Raw genomic sequence first — 22,107 nt, forward strand, 5'->3', positions numbered from 1 at the left:
AGGAGAGAGGGGCAGATGTTGTGAATGCACAATGAAATAAACAATTGTTTAAATAATTCTTGGTAGACAGAGAAACATGATATCAATCCAAATGAGGTGCAGACATTTTCATGTATCTAGAGCAATGTCTTATACTTTGTACACAGATTTTTTTTCCTCTTCACGTTTCTTCCAGCCTCATAAAAAAGATAGTGAGTAGAAATGTAAATATTCACCCTTTTCTGTTAATCTTTCTGAAGATCCAATGGGTGGAAGATTCCCTCCAGAATAGACATTTAAATCCCAAGCAGATTTATGAAAGAGTCATGTATTAGCAATGTTCTGTACCTTAACAGAGGCATGAAGAATTCAGATTCAGTGTGCTTCCAAGTGTCCTCACAGAATACAATTCCTCAAACATTTATTAAGTTCCTACTACATACTGGACATGTGCTTGGCCCCAGAGAAACAAAGATAAAACAACAGAAACGAAAATTTGAAAAAATGAAAAAACAACACAAAATAAAACAAAGGAAATGAACTTGAATGCCCAATACTGTCCACTATTTCATTTACTCATCTGTATTTCCATTTTTGTCCCTGGGCTCCTTGGCATAGGATAGTAAGTGAAGAAACTAGGTGCTGGGCTCATCTTCCTGAGGTCAAATCTGGCCTCAGATACTTAATGCTGTGCGAACCTGGATAAGTCACTTATGCAAGTTTGATTCAGTTTCCTCATCTGTAAAATGAACTGAAGAAGTAAATGGCAAACTACTCCAGCATCTTTGCCAAGTAAACCCCAAATGGGGTCATAAAGAGTAAAAAAAAAATTGACCGAACAACAACAGTCAATAAGTAATTGCTTAGGGATATGAGTGAAACAGCTAAAAATTTTTCATAGAAGGCTTTTTGATTGGCAGTAAGTGGTGCAGGTACTGACTACGTAGGGGGAAATGAGTTAGTTCCATTGTATCCAGGTAGGAAAAATCACCACACAGCAATGGGAATGTTGTGGAATTAGAAATGCTACTCTTGTTTGAGGGTTTTAAAAAATTAAGCATGGATGAACCAAGCTCAGCCTGGAGGACTGATCTTATATAAATAATTTTGCATTCAAGTCCTACTATGGAGAAAACAGGCTCTAGATGCACTTTGGGTCAACAGCAACCCAAAATTCTAGCTCATGAAACCCCATCAATGAGTGTACTTTGAACATCCAACCAAAGAATTCATTCATGCAAAAGAAAACATTTAATTAAGTAGCACAGTGAGATAAATGGCAAAAAGAAAAAGATTTCTATCATACACACAGGGGTGTATATTTTCCATCAGTTGTTACACCACTTGGGGAAAGATATAAATGGAGGAAAAAGTTGTGACCCTGTCCCCAGGAACCATGAATGACTTGCACAGATCTCCACCACTATGACATCACCAGTGTCCTCTGATGATGTCAACACATTGCTGTCTTCTAGGAGATCCATTCTCTTTGTTCTCCATTGCATCATCTCTGATGGCACCCAGATTGTCTTGGTGGTTGCTGAATTACTTTTGCCACTGTTTGCTGTACTTATGTCTTTGTAGGCTGTTCTTTACTACTATCTCCTGGGATTTTGGCAGCTAGTTAGCATCTCCCTAGCAAAGAAAAACTAAACCTTTTTTTTGGTGAATAGCCAAGGTCTATGAGCCACCACATTCAACCCCACTCAACCCGCAGCAAACAAAAACTAGCAGAATGTCATAGGTTAAACCTATCTGTCTATTCTTTTAATCACTTCTGTATTCATGATCACTTGAAGTCCCTAGCCCAAGCTAATTATCTGACTTACAGATAGAAAATTCTCTTTAATTCCTGTCCAATTCCTAATTATTATTAATGATAATAGCTAACATTTATAAAGTACTTTAAGGTTTGCAAAGGGCTTTATATCCTTTAAACTCATTTGACCCTCACAAACTACCCAGCGCTATTATTATACCCATTTTACAGATGAAGAAGCTGAAACACAGAGGAGCTGATTGTCTTGCTCAGTGTCACCCAACTATTAAGCATCTAAGGTAGGATTTCAACTTGAGACTTCCTGACATTTCAAAAATTCAAGAGACAGTATGGGTAATTAATAATTTTATTAATAATGCTAACATTTTATTAATAAAAGGGGTCAGTGGCACTCTCAAATGCTAAAGACCATCATGGCAATCTCATGGCTTATATGCCCTTGGAAAAGTAGGCATTCCAGAGGGTGGCAATCAAATCTGACTCGTTAACAATTAATGATAGTGGACCTATTCTACTCTTGGAAAAAGAGACTATTTCTACACCCAAACCACCCGCAACTTTGGGCAATCGAGACAACGTAGCTACCTCCACCCAACCTTACTTCAGTGAAACACAAGGGGCACCTTAGATTAAATTATCTAGGTGGGGCAAATTTTTGATAGAAGTCAGTAATGACCTTCAAAGACTGAGTTTTGAACAAGGAAATAGGACATGGGAAGAGTCTGGATTTCCCCCATGACTGGTCCTTAATAATTATATCTCTCATCTTGAACTCTGAGCTGTAAGTAAGCAGGATTACTTGTGAGCCCTACCCTAGATTTGCTCATTGTTCTGAAATCAGCATCCCTACTCCTACTCCAACCCTCTGGTTTTATAGATAATGAAGTTTACACTGAGGTAGATGACTCAGATGGCCCAAAGTCACACAACTAATAATAATAATAATAATAATTAACATTGTTATTATTATAACAACACCAACATTTATGTAATGCCTACTATGGGCCAGGTGCCATGCTAAATACTTTACAAAGATTACTCTCTTCTGATCCTCACAACAATCCTGGGAGGTAGATATTACTATTACTGCCACATTACAGATGAGAGTATTGAGGTAAACAGACTTGCCCAAGTAACAAGTAGCAACGAGGGTACATAAAACTAGGGCTTCTGACTCCAAAGCCAGTGATCTACATTGTGCCACCCTATTTCCAGGACCTGACATGATTCCGGTTTATTAATTCATATTAATATAGCACTACAAGGTCTTTTCTTCCTAACATTCTGGGAGGCAAGGCATATAAGAGTAATTATCCCCATTTTAAAGAAGAGGAAAGTGAGATTCAGGTAGGTTAAGTAATTTACCCATAGTCACAGAGCTACTGTTAGACTTGAGGTTCAAATTCACGTCTCCTGAATCCACACTTTCCCCTATACCATACTATCCCTATGGATTTATTCAGGAATTATTGCATTCTGATAATACAAGAGATTCTAAGCAATTCAAAAGACAAGGGGAAAGTATTTATAGCACTTAAAAAGTTTTTCTGTGTTTTCCATGTTTAACACTTATTTACAAAGCAAATCAGTTTTTAAATGCATCTAGATCATAGTTTTACATTTCATATGTATGGAACCCACCATTTAGTCACAAATAAATTGAGCCAGAATGAACTCTCTTTCTATATACTATCTAAAGAAGTAACTCTGTCTCTTTATATGTCTCTCTGTTTCTTTCCCTCTTTCTCTGTTTCTCTTTCAATCTTTTTCTCTGTCTCTGTTTCTATCTTCTCTGTCTCAATTTCTGTGTGTCTCTCCCTCCCTCTCCCTCCTCCACCTCCTCCACTCATTCTGCTGTTCTTTGGAAAACCCATTACTTTGTCATGATTTTTTTTTAAATCTTCATATAATGATTTTCAGCTTTTGTAAAGTTCCATTATATGATTTTCTTATATATATTTATATATATATATATATATATATATATATTCCCTTAGCCAGCTTTTCTAAAGTATATGTTTTATTCTAAAGATATAAATAGAGCTATATTGGTGACTTTATTTTTCAATCCTAGAATATAAACTAAAATGCCAAATCTTTGTGAATAAAACAAAAATTATAACATCTACATAGTGCTTTAAAGTTTAAAAAATGCCTTCTATTTTCCATTTTTAAAGTATTATAACATTAACCAAAAAAAAAGTTTAGTGTGAGACAATAGTTACATTGCTGTTGTTTTTATTACAAACTATGGAGAGGCCCCTAGAGTTGTGATGGACCCAGAAAGTTTTAATCTACAACTGCCTGGCTGTGTCACTAAATTGTGATGTGTTCTTGAGAAAAATCACTTCACCTTTTTGAGCCATCCTTTCTTTCTTTTTTGTAACTAAATGGTTCATTTTTTGGAAATGTAAATTGGCTGGATGTGTGGTTCACTGTTTTAGTAATTGGCTTTAGCCTTTCTGTAGCTCAGAACTCCCAAATACAAGCTATTCATCAAATTCAGCTTTCTCCAGTACCAGGGTGGTAGATTTCTTGAATATGGAAGTTCTGAGCTACAGTAGGACTAAAGCCTAGCACTAATGTGGCAAGCACCAGGAATGCAGGGCCAGCCTGAGGAGGGGCAAAATGGCCCAGATTGAAAAAAAAAAACAGCTTGTTAAAATTTTTGTATGAATCAGCATTGTGGTCAGGACTGTGAGCAACTACTGCGTTTCTAGCCTCAATGAGACAGGGATACACAATCTTTTAAAAACAAACACGAGAATATTGAAAATAAATAAGTACCATTAATTAAGCTCACTCAATAGCTATTGACTGATGAAACTCAGTAGTTAGTAATTATTTAAATTAATCTAAATTTTTAGCATACATTTTGTTTTTAAATGTTTATTTAATCCAGTTTTGTTTTGTTTTACATTCTTTTATGAAGGTCTTTCCATATTCCTTTATATTTCTCTTGTCAGAGTGAATTGTATCACCTTATTTGACTACATAAGAGTAGAATTGAGATTTCATTTGCTTTAGGGAACTCCCTCTGCCAATACAAGTTGGTACCTGCTCTATAACACAAAATTTAAAGAGTTGTCTGTGGGCGCTGAGAGGCTGAGTTATTTCACCAGGATTTTTTAACCAGTATTTGTCAGATACAGAACTAAAATTCGGGTTTACCTGACTTTGGGACCAGCTTTCTGTCTACCATACCAGGCAATCTGAATACAATAATACATCAAAAAATTTTTAACCATTTCCTTATTATTAGAAATTTAAATTCTTTCCAATTTTTTCCAATTACAAATGATGCTCTATAAAAATCTTTGAACAGATAGATTGTGGTGGTGTTTTTATTACACTTCCACAGTGTTGTTTTTTTTTCTCCAACAATGGAATTATTAGACTAAACAGGATATTTTTTCTAGTTTTTCTAATTTTACTGACAGATTGTTCTGTATAATAATTCTGTAGCTTTTCAATTCCACCAACAATGAATGAGTCTTCCACAACCTTGCCAGCAATAAGTTTATTGATTTTCATTATTTTTGCCAGTTTGATCTTTGTGAGGTGACAGCTACTAGTTACTTTAATTTGTTCTTTTTGATTATTAATGAGGTTAAACATTTTTTTCAATTGATAATTAATGGGTTTGGCTTTTTTTGCCTTCTGAAATTATAAAATGGTTCAAGGATATGAATAAATAGTTCTCAAAAGAAAAATTGTAAACTATTAATTATCCTAGAAAATAATGTTCCAAGTTGCTAATAATAAGAGAAACGACATCAGAACTACTCTGAGGTTTCTCACCTTACATTCAGTAAACTAGTAAAGATGACAAAAAGTGAGAATAGTCACTGTTAGAGGGGATATATTAAGTCACTTACCCTAATGAAATATTAGTACAATTGGAAATTAATATGACCATTCTGGAAAACAATTTGAAATCATGGAAATAAAGTTGCCAAAATGGACATATTCTTTGACCTAGAGATTCTAATATTAGACATATATCCCAAGGAAGTAATTTACAAAAAGAAGGGCTCCATATACAGTAAAATGTTTATAGCAGCAATTTTTGGGATAACAGAGCTGGGAACAAAGTACATGGCCATTAGTTGGGGAGTAATTAAACAAATTTTGGTAAATCAATGTAATGGATTATTACTGTGCTTTAGGAAGTGACAAATATGAATAGAGAGAAGCATAAAATGACTTACATGAAATTAATGCACATCAGAGCCAGGAAAACAATATACAGAAAGAGTATAGCAATGTAACTGCAAAGAAAAACAATTGAAGATAAAGTCACAGAATTATAAAGATTATGAGAAAATACCTCCCCCTTCTCCTTTATAAAGATGGGGAGATGAATTGTCAGAATTTAAACATTGTATGTAACATTGAATTTTTTCATGCATTAATCAATTATGATGGGTTTTTCTCTTCTTTTTTCTTTTTTAAAAAAACTATTTCTTATTAAAGATAGCTTTCTGATAGAAGGAATAGAAGAGATAGAAGGGAAATCTAGGTGATGTGAAAAACAAAAAATATTAATAAAAATCCATATTTTGAAAATTATCTATTCATATCTTTTGTTCATCTTATCCTTATGGGTTACAATGTTGTCCTCTTTAAAATGATTTGGTAGGACTATATAATCACTAATTTCCATTCCAATTTTAATAACCTGTGGTCAATTCAGTAAATTTAGTCATAAAAACCAATCAGATCTATTGCATGGCATCATCCTGGCAAAAAAAAGTGGCTTATGGATTAAAATTTTCTTTTCTGGATATGGAGACAGGAGGAGCAGCATCATATAGCTACAAGTATTATTTTATCAGTTGACTAGATATATCTCAGATAGATAGATAGATAGATAGATAGATAGATAGATAGATAGATAGATAGATAGAAACATATATGTATGTATGTATGTATAGGTATATTTTATCAATCATAGTTTCAGAAATTTGCAATCATTAAGAAGAATCAATGGTACTTTTCCTCTATTTAACATTTTCCATCTTTTAGTCTAGGCACAGTTATTTGGCATATTCTTCTTTATTTTATTATGTGAGGAATCTTAACCAAAAGACTCTCTATTGATTGTGATGACCTTCAAATGTTCCTCTTCTTAAATGACATTATATCAAGCAAGCCTTGGGATAGCACAAAAGCTCTTCAATTAAATATCTGATTTAAAAGAAGTTGATTTAACCACCCACACAGGATAAATAAATTTAATGAAAAATGTATATTACTCAGATTACAATATTCAGCTTAATGAGAAGTCCCTTGACATACTCTATCGAATGAGTTCTGCAGCTGAGACCAGAATTGAATAAGAGGAGATGGACTGGATCTCCTTTGGGAGGTTGAACCGAACTTTCTATGATCCCAAGCTAGCCACTGCTATAAAGCCCATTTTAAACCTCCAATACCTTCCTAGGGATGCTATGTAACTTGAACACCACAATAACAGAAGAATCAAAATTTCAGGTAGCACAATGGGCAATGGAAAGATGCATAATATATATATACACACATATATATATAGGCACTAATATATTAATGGTGATGAATTATGTCCAAATAAATATTTTAAAAGATATCAAAGGTTCATATGACTGGACAAAGAGCATGATTATGGAACAATATTGAAAGATCATAGTCATAGCCAAGTGCTGCTCTGATACCTTTGATGCATTACCCAAAAAATCCCTGGGAGATAGAGATCTTCAACATATTTGGTAGTTCAACTGTGGAGAATTTACGGCAAGACATGGCTTATTTCTACCTCCTAGCTTCCCTAACTTGCTCCAATGCTCAGTTCGAATCACAACTTCTGTAAGAGGTTTTTCCCAATCCCACCCCCTCCCTGAGCCTATCTCCCATGTATACTGCCTATAGCTTGTGTCCATATAGTTGCTTGTATGTTGTCTCCCCCATTAGACTACTTGCCAAAAAGAACTGTTTTTGCCCTCCTTTCTATCTTTAGATCTTCACGTATTTGATTTTTGTGGCCCCATTTTCAATTTTCTTGGCAAAGATACTGGAGTAGCTTGCCATTTCCTTCTCCAGCTCATTTTACAGATGAGGAAACTGAGGCAAACAAAATTAAGTGACTTGCCCAGGATCACATATTTAATAAACTGTCTGAGGCTGGATTTAAACTCAGAAAGATAAGTGAATCTCCTGATTCCAAGCCCAGGACAGTGTGCCCCTTGGTTGTCTCACTGTTTGACAAGATTCACACAGCATAAGAAAAAGAGAAGAATTTTATTCTCTGCCATTGGTACAAGCACCTACCCTATTGAGAACATAGACCTTATTAAGTAAAGAAGGAAGTCACCCTTATGGAAATAGTTTCCTTTCCTTATCAAGAGTCAAAACTTTATATGAAACTGCAGCATAGACTCTTTCTAAATCCTAATCATAGACTGTGAACTCCTAGAGAGCCAAGATTGTGTTGTTGTTTTTTTTCCTTTCTTTGTATTCCCACTGCAGGGAGGTGACTGGAGTATAGTAAACATTTATAAATGCTTGTTGACCGGCTGTTGGCTGATTGATAGTATACATAAAAAAGAGAAGAAACCCCAAAGTTTGTTTGTTTTTAAAAGGCCTCTATTCACTCATTTAAAAACTAAAGAATTGTTTGCAGCTATTTCTTTTTGTGCCTTAATATTTCACTAAATCTGTAATCTCATCAATGTGGCAACTCTCTATAACTGCTGAAATCACACTGTATCCCACTTATCCCCAGGCACATCTATGTTGACTTCCAAAATGCCCTATTTCCAAAAGCATCCTGAACTGTTCCTGGTTTCAAAATGCTGCAAGGTTGCTTAGTGGACTATCAGTGAGGTAGTGTGGTAAATGCCTGCCCACTTGGAAAATTTGGGATCCAACTTTAAGAATCTGAGGTATGTTCATCAATCTCCACTCAAAGGAACAGCATTAGATGCTGAAATGCTCAAAGTCAGCTCAATGTAACATGATTGCTCTAACCCCACTCACACTTTTTTTTTAAAGTGACATGTATTAGAGATGGGCATGATCATCATTTTTTTCTAGTAAAAATATAAAATGTGAAAGATTTAGAAATAAATTTTAAGCATCCATTACAACCCTAAGGAATTATGAACAATTATTTGGAATTGCATCCAATTATCAGATTACATACTTTTTACTGTAGAATAACTCTCTTCCCCAGAGGCATTCACTGAAATTACGAGATACAAGTAGCAAAAAAAAATCATATGCTCAGCTTTACACTACTTATAAGTGGATTAAAATCTAATTTGTTTTTTTTTCTTTTATAATCTTATTTTTTCCAGAAGTCAATTTTTGTATGCAATTAAATTGAAGCTATTCTGTCTGACCATTAGAGACCAAAGGATAATGAATTAATATATTATGGTATAGAGGAAATTTTGGGGGGGACACATACACATACCACATATCACTTTAAACATTTTCTTTGAATGCTACTATAATTTCCTATCAATCTAATTCTCAAAGAGTGTAATTGCTGCAAAAATTTTAGGTTTCTTTGGCTCTGGTCTCTGGTGACAAATACACAAAGAATTAATTCATTGTTTTATCACATCCTTTCAAAATGAAGTTTTCATAGTATTTTCATGAAGGTTACAGAAAACCTCCTCCTAGCTCTGGCATTTGCTCTATTTTAAAAGCAAACACATAAAGGACATTTTTCAAAAGGGAAAAGATTATATAGGCTGAAATAAACAAGCTAAATCCTTTTTAGGACATAGGAAATAATTGTACAGTGAGTTATATAAGCAATAATGTCAGTACTCTAGGAAAGACATCCGTTTATCAATCTCGCCAAGTAATTCCCTGTTCCTTGAATGGCAGAATGAGAACAGCTTCAGTGGATTTATGAAGTGATTGGGGTTTTGTGGGTTGTGTTTTGTTTTGTTTTTCTTTTTTGCTTCTGAATGATTAAAATAGAGAGCCTGTAAGCATGTTAGTTCTTCTTTCTTAAGAAGCTAATTGGTTTTATTGGTAATTAGTGTTTATATCTTTGCTTGCTCATAGTTTTTCCAATAGAATGCAGGTTGCTTAAAGGCAGAAAGGAAGAAAACATGCATTTATTAAGCACCCACCTATATTTGCTTCTCGAAGCTACCCTGGGAAGTGCGTGCTATTATTCTCCTCATTACCTCAGTTGAAGAAACTGAGGTAGACAGAGGTTAAGAGACTTGCCTTGACACAGCTAGTCATTATTATTAGTTAAATTGAATTAAATCATTGAATTTACCTGATGTAAATTAATAAGTGGTGTCTGACTCTGGACTGCTCAAGGTAAATCATACCAACCAACGAATTCAGTAGCTTCAAATATTCTTACATCTCTGTTTAGGCTAAGTTGTAATAGAAAGAACATTAAACTGGAACATGGGAATTCTAATCCTGACTGTGCCAGTAATCAGTCACATGACCTCTCTCTGAGGTCTTAGACTATAAAATAGTAGGGTCAGTCTATATAAACCTAGTGTCCCTTCTAGAGTTAACATTTTATGATACTGTGAGTCTATCAAAGTCAAACTCAAAGTAAAAGATAGACTGTGAATCTACCAAACAAAAATTGTACTAATGTGACTGGAGCTATGAATTTTAATTTTGGTCTGGACCAGTTGGACCTGCTCTGATTTTTCTTTAGGTCACATCCCTGACCCAAAACAGCCGTCTAAAAACATTTCCATATTTAGTCACTACAAGGAGAATGAGCAGGGACAGATGAATGAAACAGAAGATGCTTCCCCTCATGAGCTCTGGACTCAGGTGTACTACCACAATGCTGGTGTGTTTGGGGATATCTTGGCCTCCAGGTGCAAGTTCTTCCATATCACCATCTCACCCTCCTCCCCCAAGTTACTTATTAAGATGTTAGGGTAGAGCCAATACTGGAAAGTCAGACAGTTGAGGAAAACTCCCAAGATCAGAAGAGAAAAAGACCTTCCAAACATGCGCTGTTTCTCAAAGATGGTCAGCTGCAGCTGGGTGAGTTGAACTCATGGAAGAAAGTGAATTTAGGGAAAGAGTAAGATTAATTATGTGGAAGTGGGATAAGTGGGAGGGTGTATGCACAGAATGTGCTGCTTTTGCCTCCAAGCTGGCCACTTTCACTGGCCACTTTCTTTAGCTTCTTTCCACTGAGCTGCTCTCTACCAATTTCTGCAGATAATCCTCTTGAATTACTGGTTAGCATTGCTGAGATGCTCTCTGGGAGCTTTCAGCTGCATTTTTTCTGCCCTACCCCCTCTCCTTAGTAAAAGGAGGCCTTTCAGGGACTAGTTAGATCTTTGGTTAATTCAGACTGTGAGATAGCTGCTTAGAAGAACCATTAGGCATTTAGGTCTATGTTTTGAATTTCTTTTCTTGTCTTCTTTCTCAGGGTTTCTAAGTTTATATGAGTTATCCAAAATTCCTTTTTAACTACCATTATTCTTCTGGGACACTAACCTGTATTATCTTCAGCTTCTACTCCCTACTTCACAGAATAGTTGTGGGGAAGGCACTTTGTTAATCTTAAAAGCATTATATGAGTGTTCACTGTAATTATTAATAATTAGTATTAATTCCTACCAATCATTTTTATTTTTGCAAAATTTTTTACTAGTATTTACTTTTATAGTCATTTCCTAATATACCCCAGGTTAAATATGTCTTTATTAGAGAAAAAAATAATCAAAATCAACTAACACAGTGACTTGTGTTTGATAGTCTGTGTGATATGACATCTGTTCTCTCCTATTTCTTTACTGAAAGGAAGGAAATGTATTTTATCTTCTATTCTCTGGAGCTAAATTGATTGTTATAATCAATCAGACTTTGACTGCCTTAATTTGACTATTACTGCCCGAACCTTAATATGAATAACCTAGGCAATATAAGTAAGTAGTTTGTAGGAATGACAGAATCCTGACCAGGGATGGAGGACACCTAACAAGGAAGGACTTGTAAGACAATGTTTTCCTGGAATATTATAAGTCTTACCAAATTAAAAAAAAATTACCTATGAATTTCCAGCATGAAGATTTGATGAATTAAGATCTCTGATTTGAATGTGACTTTAAAAGGGTATAGCTTAGGGTGTGGCTAGGTGGCGCCATGAATAGACCACTGGCTCTGGAGTCAGGAGGAACTGAGTTGAAATCTGGCCTCAGAAATTTAACACAAAAACTAGCCATTTGACCTTGGGAAAGTTACTTAACCCCAATTGCCCTGCCTTTCCCCCTCCAAAAAGCAAAAAAAAAAAAAAAAAACCACCTAGGGTATAGCTTATTCTAATGGCATAAGTAGAATAGAATTTTATGGTAGAGGTGGGACTCCATTGAACAAATCACTCCCATGCCAATTGAAGTAATTAACAAGATGCTACACCCAAATACTTTGTTCATGTGAGAATACATCTTGAGGAATCGATTGATCAGAGATGTGAGCTTGATGTGAACAAGAGATAGACATCTCCTTTGAATAAATCAAAGGTCTTTCAATTAATGCAACAGGAAGTCAGTTTGGTTTGATGGAGATTTGACCATGCCCCATGGGGCTTATAGAGAAAGCTCTCCCAGTCACTCCCCTTAGTGGAAATATCTTGGAGGGAAGTGGAAGAAAGTTTCCTCCTACCATCTGCCTTGACCAGAGAAGAACCTTGTGAATTTCAGAGGATTAAAGGATTTGGACTTCTCATTGGAGTCAAGTAGTATCAAGACACAGGAGGGACTGAGGGCAGTATCTTCATCAAAAGTTGTGGATAGAACTGAACAGCTTAAGGAACAGAAGCTTCTGACTCAACAAGGAGACCACAGAAAAAGCATATCTCACCTAAAGAGAACTCGAAGAGTCCCACAAAAGTGAGAAAGGGACTTTCATCCACAAGAAGCTATGAAGCATCCCTTTTGCCCCATGTGCTCTAAGTTCAAGCCCTCTCTATCCCCATGTCACGGATGTTTTTTGGGAGTTTTTTTTTTTTTGGTTTTTGTTTTGGTTTTGGTGGGGGGAAGGGAGGAAGAGTGGGAAAGATAACTATTTTGTGCCAAAAGTTCATACTATACCACCTTAATAAATTCTTCTTTTTAAAAGTTAAATAAGTCTGATTGACTAATTGGTATCAACTCATAAGCACAGGATGGGGGGGCACTTACTGATGGGAAGCTGGAATTTAAAAGGCTGGAATGAATGAAAGACCTCAGCTCTCTCTTTCAATCTGATATTCTGTGATTTTGGGTCTTTCCATCCTCTGGACAAATAAGGAGTGATCCTTAAAGAAGATATTAGCAAGACTATTTTAGGGGAAATAGGAAGGTCATGCAGGTCTGCAATAAGGGAATAATAGGTTGAACCCTATCTTGCTCCCACTGTCCACTTACATGGCAAATAATCCACTAACTTGAGATGCCTCTTCCCTTGAAATATGGTCAGAAGGGACCCACTCTTCAGGTTTAATATTCTATAGAAAAACTCTCAGTAAGTGACATCATTTCACACAAGAGGTAGATTAATAGTAGCACATAGCATATTATTAAGCTTTATGTTATCTCATTTGATATTTAAAACACCTTTTGAGGCAGGAATTACAGGAATTGTATTCCCATTTTACAGAGGAGGAAATTGAGTCATAGAGAGTTTAAATGACTTTTCCCTGGTTGCACAGTTGATTAGTGTCAGAGGTGAGATGACTCCATGCCCATCGTTCTTTCTTAGGTCTCCAGTGAGTATGAACAAGACCACTATAAGTAGAGGACCTTCCCTGAATCATTGACCATTTACTATCTACTGAGTAAAAACTTCATCTTTGGGGCAGCTAGGTGGTGCAGTGAATAGAGCACAGGCCCTGGAGTCAGGAGGACCTGAGTTCAAATTTGGCCTCATATTTAACACTTACTAGCTGTGTGACCTTGGGCAAGTCACTTAACCCCAATTGCCCTGCCCTCCCCCCTGTGAAGAAGAAGAAGAAGAAGAAAAAGAAGAAGAAATCCCTCTCTATGATAATGAACATTCCCTTTGGATCCTCCAGAAATAATCGGGCAGGTTTCCATGAGCCACAATTATCTTCCTGGTACTCTTTTTAAGCAAGTATTCATCTTGAGCCCTGCAAGATGAGGTGACCAGCCATCCCATGAAATTATGTTTCTTTATGCCTTTGGATTCCTGATGAAACCAGCTCTGCCAACTACAGGCAATGCTCTGATACTGTCTTATATTGTCCTGGTCCCCATTACCATTTCTATGAACCCTGTAACTCATTTCTGTCACAATCATTCTGTCCTGGTTCATTTATATTCTTTAATCTGGACCACACAAAAATTTCCTTTTATCATAATGTTCTTAGAAAATATCTGATCTGAAAGGGACCTTGGAAAACATCTAATCCTATCCCCTTGTTTTAAAAAGAGAAAACTGTATCCCAGAGAAAAGTCATTTGTCCAAGTTCACAAGCTAGTTCATGGAAAAGGGGCCCTGGAATATGTGTCCTGCTCTGACCACAACATTGCATCTTTATCTCTTGTTAACACACACACACTATATTCACATTTCCTCAGACAATGTGTTGTTATTATTTGCAAATGGGGCATAGAGCAAATATTTGGTTTATGTGAACAATCATTAAAGATCAACAAACAATACTGTCTAATCCTGTGGTGTTCTATTTTAAGAGGGTTTGATGTTTTATCCATCTCATTAAAATAACTTTCTATTGGTCTAGGAAAAACTACTCAGACTGCATGTCCTATACATTTGCAGAGTTGGACTCAATGACCTCACAAGTCCCTTGCACCATGAATAATTTGAGACTCCATATGGAAACACTTACAATAGATCAACTGTATTTGTTTTATATACAAAGGACAGCATGCTGTCAGACGCTTGGATAAGAAGCCTGAGAGGCAGAGTCATGGAGTAGCATGTTGGCTTTGGAATTAGGGGCATGGATCTGAATCTTAGCTTTGCCACTTAGTACCTGTGTTGTCTTAGGCAGATCACATGACCTCTTTGGGATTCAGCTTCCTCATCTGTGAGATGAGAGGGTCAGTCTAAATGACCTCAATTGTACTTACTATTTCCTTGTCAACAAGCTGGATGTCTGGCAGAACACTGCTACTGAATGTCCTTTCAGAATGCTTCCGTTGTTCTTCAGGATGCATGAGCCACAATTATCTTCCTAGTACTCGTTTTTAGCAAATGTTCATCTTGAGCCCTGCAAGATGAAGTGACCAGGCATCCCATGAAATTATGTTTCTTTATGCCTTTGGATTCCTGACCAAACCAGCTCTGCCAACTCTTTTGTTCCGCCAGCTCTCCCAGAATGCCTGGGAGTCATCCTTCTATTTAGCTGCAAACTTCCTTTGTCTTCAGTTTCATTTATCCCATGAAAAAATGAAAATCATTTCAAAAGAAGAAGCATGCAACAGTTATTGAACAGATCTTAAATGTGGCATTATACACATTTAAAAGGAAAACTCAGGGGCTTTCAAGAATGAGCATTTTTAGATCTTGTTGGGTTTTTTGTTGTTTTTTTTAACCTTTTGTTTGCAATTGTGGGCCTTGTATAGGTACTTCCTATTAAAAATACTCTTGTTCACTAAAAATAGCACTTTTCAAAGATTCTTATTGAGAAGCTATAACCCAGAATCCTATCCCACATAATCCTATAATGTCAGAGGCAGGACATCAGACCCTGTAGCCAAAGGTTTCATTAAATTTATCTCTTATTGCTAAAATGGGTAGTAGTGAGTTATTAAATCAAAAATCAGTGGATAAATACATGGTAAATTAGACTTCTAAATTTCAAGTAAAATGCAACTGGAAATCTCCTAAACTACCCAATTCCATTGATTTTTCCGCTAGCTTCTCTAATTTTTCATCATTATTTAAAAAAAAAACAACCCAAACTTTCTACTCTTTCCCCTTTGTAAAGAAAATAGAAAGCCGTATTCATTTGCCTTAGTGCTTTAATTAATAAATGTAATAAAACTGTCTGTATGTGACTAGAAATCACTAAATTTGCTCATTTGAACTTTTTTAAGTTGTCAGTTCTCCTCTCCTTGTTTGGTGTTGATTATTTCCATTAGCCTTATGGACAAGATCCATGTGACTGTGGTAGATCTGAAGGGGGCTGTGACTTTTGGTTGGTTGGCTTCACTATAAAATAGATAAATGTCAACATGGGGACCTCAATACCCAGGGATCTGCTCTTGGACTGAATTAGTCAGTTGAGGCAGGTTGCACCCATAGACTCATCTAGGTATAAGGATCAGACACATACAGACTAAGAGTGACAGCAAGATGGGAAATTTTAGTCAGGGTAACTTTCATGAAGACCCCAGACCAAACTGAGATTGGCACCCAAAAGGTGTGAATCAAGCTTTACCCACCTATATTGTCTATGACTTGTTACCACTGCTGGAAAACTTTTTATTTCTATACTTAACACTGTAAGGGATATTAATTAATCTACCAAAGATGGTTTCTTCTTCTGAGCCATTGTCGTGTTTCTTTTGTATTTTAGACTAAAAGCACTGAATTCTTGGAGCATTTTCAACATTTTACCCAGTTCAGCATTCTGTTGTAGATGCTACCATAAACAGAGGTATGCGTTATATTGGATAAGTCAGGCACACCTACTATAACTCAAATTAGGCAGTTCAATTACTAGTAGTTTGAAATATTCAACAAGCATGGAGAATTTCTATATGACTCATGGAATCTGGATTCTCTTCCATCTACTTCCAGAGCCGTAACTAGGATAGAGTGACTGGTGTTTTGCCCCAGGCGCTAACATTGAGAGGGTGCTTCTTTCAGTAGCATAGAAACAAATGAACTTAGTCCTTAATTTAAGCTTGTTTCACTGGTATAGGGCAGGGGTCAACAAACTACCCCAAAAGGCTCAAACTGCAGGTCTATTTTTGTACAGCCTCGAAACAAAGAATGGTTTCTAACATTTTAAAATAGGATAAAATTTTGTTTAATAATACAAAAATCATTCTTAGTTTGCAGGCCATGCAAAACAGTTCATGGCCTAACCTGGGCTTGGTATAAGAAAATCCTAATCAGAAATGTTCTTCTATAAAACACAGAATAGTAACAGGAGTTCTGAAGATTATAATCTTAGAAAGATGCCTGGGGGCGCTGAGATGCTAAATTACTTACCTAGGGTCACACATCTAGTATGTGTCAAAACCAGGTCTTAAACCAAGTCTTCCAAGACCGACTTTACATCTACTGTGATTTTCAGTCATGTCCAGTTCTTCATGATTCCATGTAGAGTTTTATTTACTGCTTATATGGCCATGGGACAGTTACTTAAGCTCCGTGGGCGTCAGCTTCCTCATCTGTAAAATGAAAGGTTGGACTCAGTGGCCTCTATAGTCCCTTAAATGTCTAGATCTGTGGTACTATGAAATGGTCATTTCCTCACCATCACCTGGGGAGTGTCTTCTTGAGACTGGAAGAAGTTCAAATATTTGTACTCATTCTGTTTCTTCCTGCATTAAATACACACATGCACACACATACACACACACTATTCTGAACATAACAACAGGCCAGATGTATGTACAGGAGAGTTAATTTGCCTATGTAGATATCCTGACCTCCTTGAATCTGTTTAAAAAACAAATAATGAAAAACCACAGAGGCAGATTGAGAGAAGGGGATTACATTCAAATGTCTTGAAAGGGAACCTTCAGCACAGCCATTTCCCATTGGTGAGTTAGACACTCACTCGGACATCTCTTCTCAGAGGCTTCTCAGAGGAAGGAAATGAAAGGTTGAGAGGATTAAGAGAAGGTGTGAAGAGCTTATCAGTGGACTAATGAACCACTTGGCAGGTTGTGAATATAGCTGGAAAGCTGTGGATAATTTGATATTTCCTTTTTAACATTAAAATGCTATTTATTCCATTGGTTCTAACAGATTTTATATGATTACTATATATGTCTATATATACACTTATATGTGTATATGCGTACATATATGATATGCATTGCAATATAATATAGTATAATACAATATAATATATGCAGTATAGGTTTATACACACATAGATCAATGTCAATCTATGTGTGTATATGTGTATACACATAGATGCGTATATATATATAATTTTTTTAATCAAACATAGTGATAGTACTGGTAGAAAGTTAAACTAAGTTTTCTGATTCTATTCTTATACAGAAAAGAATTGGATACATTACTTAAATGCAACTTGTATCTGGGACACCAGAGTGCATAAGGACAAAAAAATCCAGGAGAAACTGAGGGAGGGCTCATGAAATAGCATCAGTAAAACAGCCCAAGATTTCTCTTCTTGGCTACCTCCAAGGTATTTTTCAAATTGCACTGAAAAGTGCAGAAGCCTGGGGCCCAAATAATCCCTGAATGAAAAGTTGTATGGTTTATTTCAGACTTGCGAAATCGACCTCACCTCCTGTAAACCCTGGGATAGTTTTCTCAGAACTGTGGGAACAAGGAGACCTACCTTCCTCTCTTTTCTCCCCTCTCTGCTAAGATGTAGTGAGCCCAGAGTTAGTACGGTTCGTTGGCAGTCTGTCCAAGGATTTCATAGCAGAGGCTCGAAGGTGTGGGGAGTGGAAAGGAGGGAAGGTACATAAGTAAAGCCATAGTCTAAGAAGCTGCCATATGACTCTGGTACCCCCTCAGTGTAGTGTAATGGAAAGAGGGCTGGGTCCTGAGCCAGGAGGGTGGGTTTGAATCCTGGCTCTGACACTTAAAAACCTTAAATGGCTACATTAAAAGAAGTGTTTATTAGTGGAGACCTCGCATCTATTTTTAACATTTTACATGCAAAGCTTAATGACATATTAATTGTAATTTTTTTTAGAGATCATTTAGAATTGCATTATTTGCCAAAGTGTGCTAAATGCTTAAGGTATTCTTTTGGAATGATGTTTAAAACACATTTCTAAATACAGTTTCAGTGTTCTGGATTTAATATGCCCAGAAAAAAAAAAAGAGAGAGAGGAAGCCTGGGTGAACTGTGTCTAACCACAGTGTTAGAGTGCCACCTAGTATTTCCATGTGGAAATGTCAAATAGTGAACCAGGGTTTTAGGCTTAAATGTAATAAATTGTGTAGAATAAATACCCAAAGAAATGTCTTCTTATGTTCAGAAATGCCAAGTCAATGAAAGCAAAAACTTGGGTTCTTATGCATTAAGTGGCAAAAAGGATTCATATATAGTAATGTATCCTGTTTAACTTAATTGTAGTAAAAAATGCAAATGATGAGGAATTAAGAGATTGTTCTGATCCTCTCTCTATGAATGATTTGACCTTGGCCAAATCATTTAATGTCTGTGGTTCTTAAGTTCATTATAAAATGAAAAATGGGAAAACACAGAAGAATTTCTCAACTATATCATACTTGGTAGGATATATAGATAGTCATAACCAGAAGCAGAAGAGTTCAGTGATCATGGAAAATATGGTGATATGAAAAATAACTTTGAATTTGGGATCAGGGGATCTGAACTTTTTTAACTATTTATCATCTTTGTGACTTTAGGCAAGTCATTTAACCTCTATGAGGCTGATAGTTACATAGATTTAGAAAGGACCTTGAAGGTCATTTAATCATTTAACAGATTGAAAGTTGGAAGAGATGTTAGAGATGCCCAAGGACATGCAAATAGAGCTAGAATAATTTATCAGAAAAACAAAGGGGTTAGATTCCCTGATCTCTGAGGTATCTTCCCGCTCAAACTCCTAAGAAGACAAATGAATCCCTCTCTACTCTCAGAATTGCCTTTCCTCATTCCTCATTCTCTTTGACTTTGACAGCTTTCTTTACTTACCCTGACTTTTTGAAACCTCTCTTGGTTCCTCCATTATGGATTTTCTATCTTCTTAACTATTGCTCCATTATCTCCTGTTCCTTCCTTGACTGTGAGCATCACCCCAGGCTCAGTTGGGGACCTTCCATTGTGTTTCTCTGCATTTTCTGGGAGAAATCACCTCTTCTCTAAACTATAACTTTCACCTTCTGGGTTATTTAAATATTACCTAGCCCCATCCGTTTAGCTGAGCTCTAGTTCTGGATCCCAGTTGCATATGGTATACCTCTCATATACCACCATTACTTCAAAGTCTTCCTCATCCTTACCTCCTCTATTCAATTTGGATCAAAAAGTTATATTGATTCCTCTTTGAAATATTCCTCATTCCCAGAGTTTTCTTTACATCCCCCCCCACTACCTTAGTCTGGGATGCCCTCGCTTCTTACATGAATTATTTAAAAAGCCTCCCAAGTGATCCCTCCATATGCAGTCTCTCCCCCTTCTAATCCCAATTTGTATTACATCCACCAGATTAATCTTATTAGAACATTGATTCCTCCTCCTTCCTTTCCTGTTCAGAACCTTCAACTGCTTTCTAATACCGAAAGGCCTAAAACATAAAGTCCAAATTCTTAGCCTTGTATTTAATTCCCTGTTTAATTTGTACTAAATCTTTATTATCAGCTTTATCCTACACTACTCTTCAGCATGAACCCCCAGATTCAGCTAAACTGGTTTTATCAATGCCCCTTGATTACTCTATATTCCATCTCTTCTCTTTATTTTTGTTCATATTGTATCATTTTCTTGTTGACAAGGTTCTCACTCCTCTCTACCTATGTGTCTAATTCCTCCTTTAAACTCCAACTACTCAGTGAAATCTGCTCCAGCTATAACAGCATTTGTTTCCTAGCGACTTTATCGTAGTATTTCTCTATGCATTGCCTTTATTGGTATTGGTGAGATTTCTTGTTTTAACGAGGAACGTAAAACAACTGTGTTGTGTCCTCAGGAAAGAAGAGAGGTATTCAAACTTTCATTCACCACTGGAAAAAGATTGATATTACCACTAGTTATATCAGTGGGTCAAATGGAATGGTTGTGAAAAATCATTGAGAGAGAGAGACACAGAGAGACAGAAAGAGACAGAGAGAGACAGAGAGACAGAGAGAGAGAGAGAGAAAAGAGAGAATTAAACAGCAGAAGAGGGACAGTTTCCCTGTCTCAAAATCCAGTGGTTTTTATGGCATGATATGTTTGCCATGTTCACCAGACTCTCTTTTGCTTGTTAATGTTACTCTCTATATGTCCCACTAGGTGTAAGTTATCTGGGTTTTCAGAGTTGAATATATATGGGGGTGTGGTATATGTGTGGGGTGTGTGTGTGTTTGTATTGAGTGTATGTATAGATAGATAGATGAATGGATGGATAGACAGACAGACACAGATAGATAGACAGACAGACAGACAGACAGACAGACAGACAGACAGACAGATAGATAGATAGATAGATAGATAGATAGATAGATAGATAGATGGAGGGAGAGATAGATAGATGATAGATAAAATGACTTGCTTTCTCAGATAAAGTATTTTAAGTCAGCTGCTACCATATCTTCTTTTTGCATCCTTCACAGTACCACTGAATGAACCTATTTTATGCACTGGGTAAAACTCTAAAACACAGGGGACTTCTGCAGATTGGCCTCATAGTACAAATGCAAGGATAACCTTGAAATAACCTGAACTGCCTGGAGAGCTCCTTAGCAATATTCTAGCTACCCAGATATCCCTGTAATTATTGGGCTCCCTAATGTTATCATTTAGTCATGTCTTATTTAATTTTTAAAAGCTAATCACCTAAGTTCCAAGTTGAAAGCTGTATGTGCATGTTTTAATAGTCTCGTATATCCTTATTGATATTGCTAAAAATATCTTCCCATGAGGAATTGAGAAGCTAGAGCAGTGTGTGGTGATTCCAGCTTACCTTCACCCTAGACTAGAAGAAAGATCACGGGGTCACCACAAGAAGCTATCCTAAGATGGGTTATAGAATTTGCAGCTTTGCTGCATATTTGGTAAGAGGTCATTAAGTTCTTAAAACTGGCAGATTTGAAAATCAGATGATTTTGATTGAGTGAGAAAAGGAATTGTCTAGTTGGAGGCCCCTGCCTTTAGCATCCAATCAGGTGATGATGGGAAGTCTTTTTTCCTAATCATCCATCTCTCCTTCCCATACCTGCTGCTGACTGGCACTTGTTACTCACCTCACACCGACGCCAAGAAGGCTGATTAATCAATCCATCGATCTTGATAAAGTGCCTTGAAATGCCCTGAAGAATTACACAAAGTAGTAGTTTGTTCCACAGACAGTACAAGCTGGAAAAAAAGTTCCCTGCCTCCGATTAAACACTCTCCCCACACCAATTATCTGACTTGATTATGGTGTTCTGTCTTCTTTCCTGTCTTCAAGGTGGCATTTAGCATAAAATATTCACATGCTTGCTTGATACTAAGTACTTTT

General features: G+C 36.4%; 1 long non-coding RNA gene across 1 annotated transcript in view; it reads right to left on the bottom strand.

Annotated features, from left to right (window-relative positions):
• LOC138174236 (uncharacterized) overlaps nucleotides 1–18,448 on the bottom strand; it is a 41,112-nt gene extending 22,664 nt beyond the window's left edge. Inside the window, exons 1-3 of the long non-coding RNA XR_011171643.1 lie at nucleotides 18,267–18,448; nucleotides 16,937–17,118; nucleotides 14,845–14,984 (exon numbers count right to left, since the gene is read on the bottom strand). This is a non-coding gene — a long non-coding RNA (uncharacterized lncRNA). The remainder of the gene's footprint in view (nucleotides 1–14,844; nucleotides 14,985–16,936; nucleotides 17,119–18,266) is intronic.
• Between the last annotated feature and the right edge of the window lie 3,659 nt (nucleotides 18,449–22,107).

This window comes from Petaurus breviceps, unplaced genomic scaffold (assembly GCF_028583685.1).
Source record: "Petaurus breviceps papuanus isolate PSGF00001 unplaced genomic scaffold, PetGlider_PUasm1.0 688, whole genome shotgun sequence".
Taxonomy (NCBI): Eukaryota; Metazoa; Chordata; class Mammalia; order Diprotodontia; family Petauridae; genus Petaurus; species Petaurus breviceps.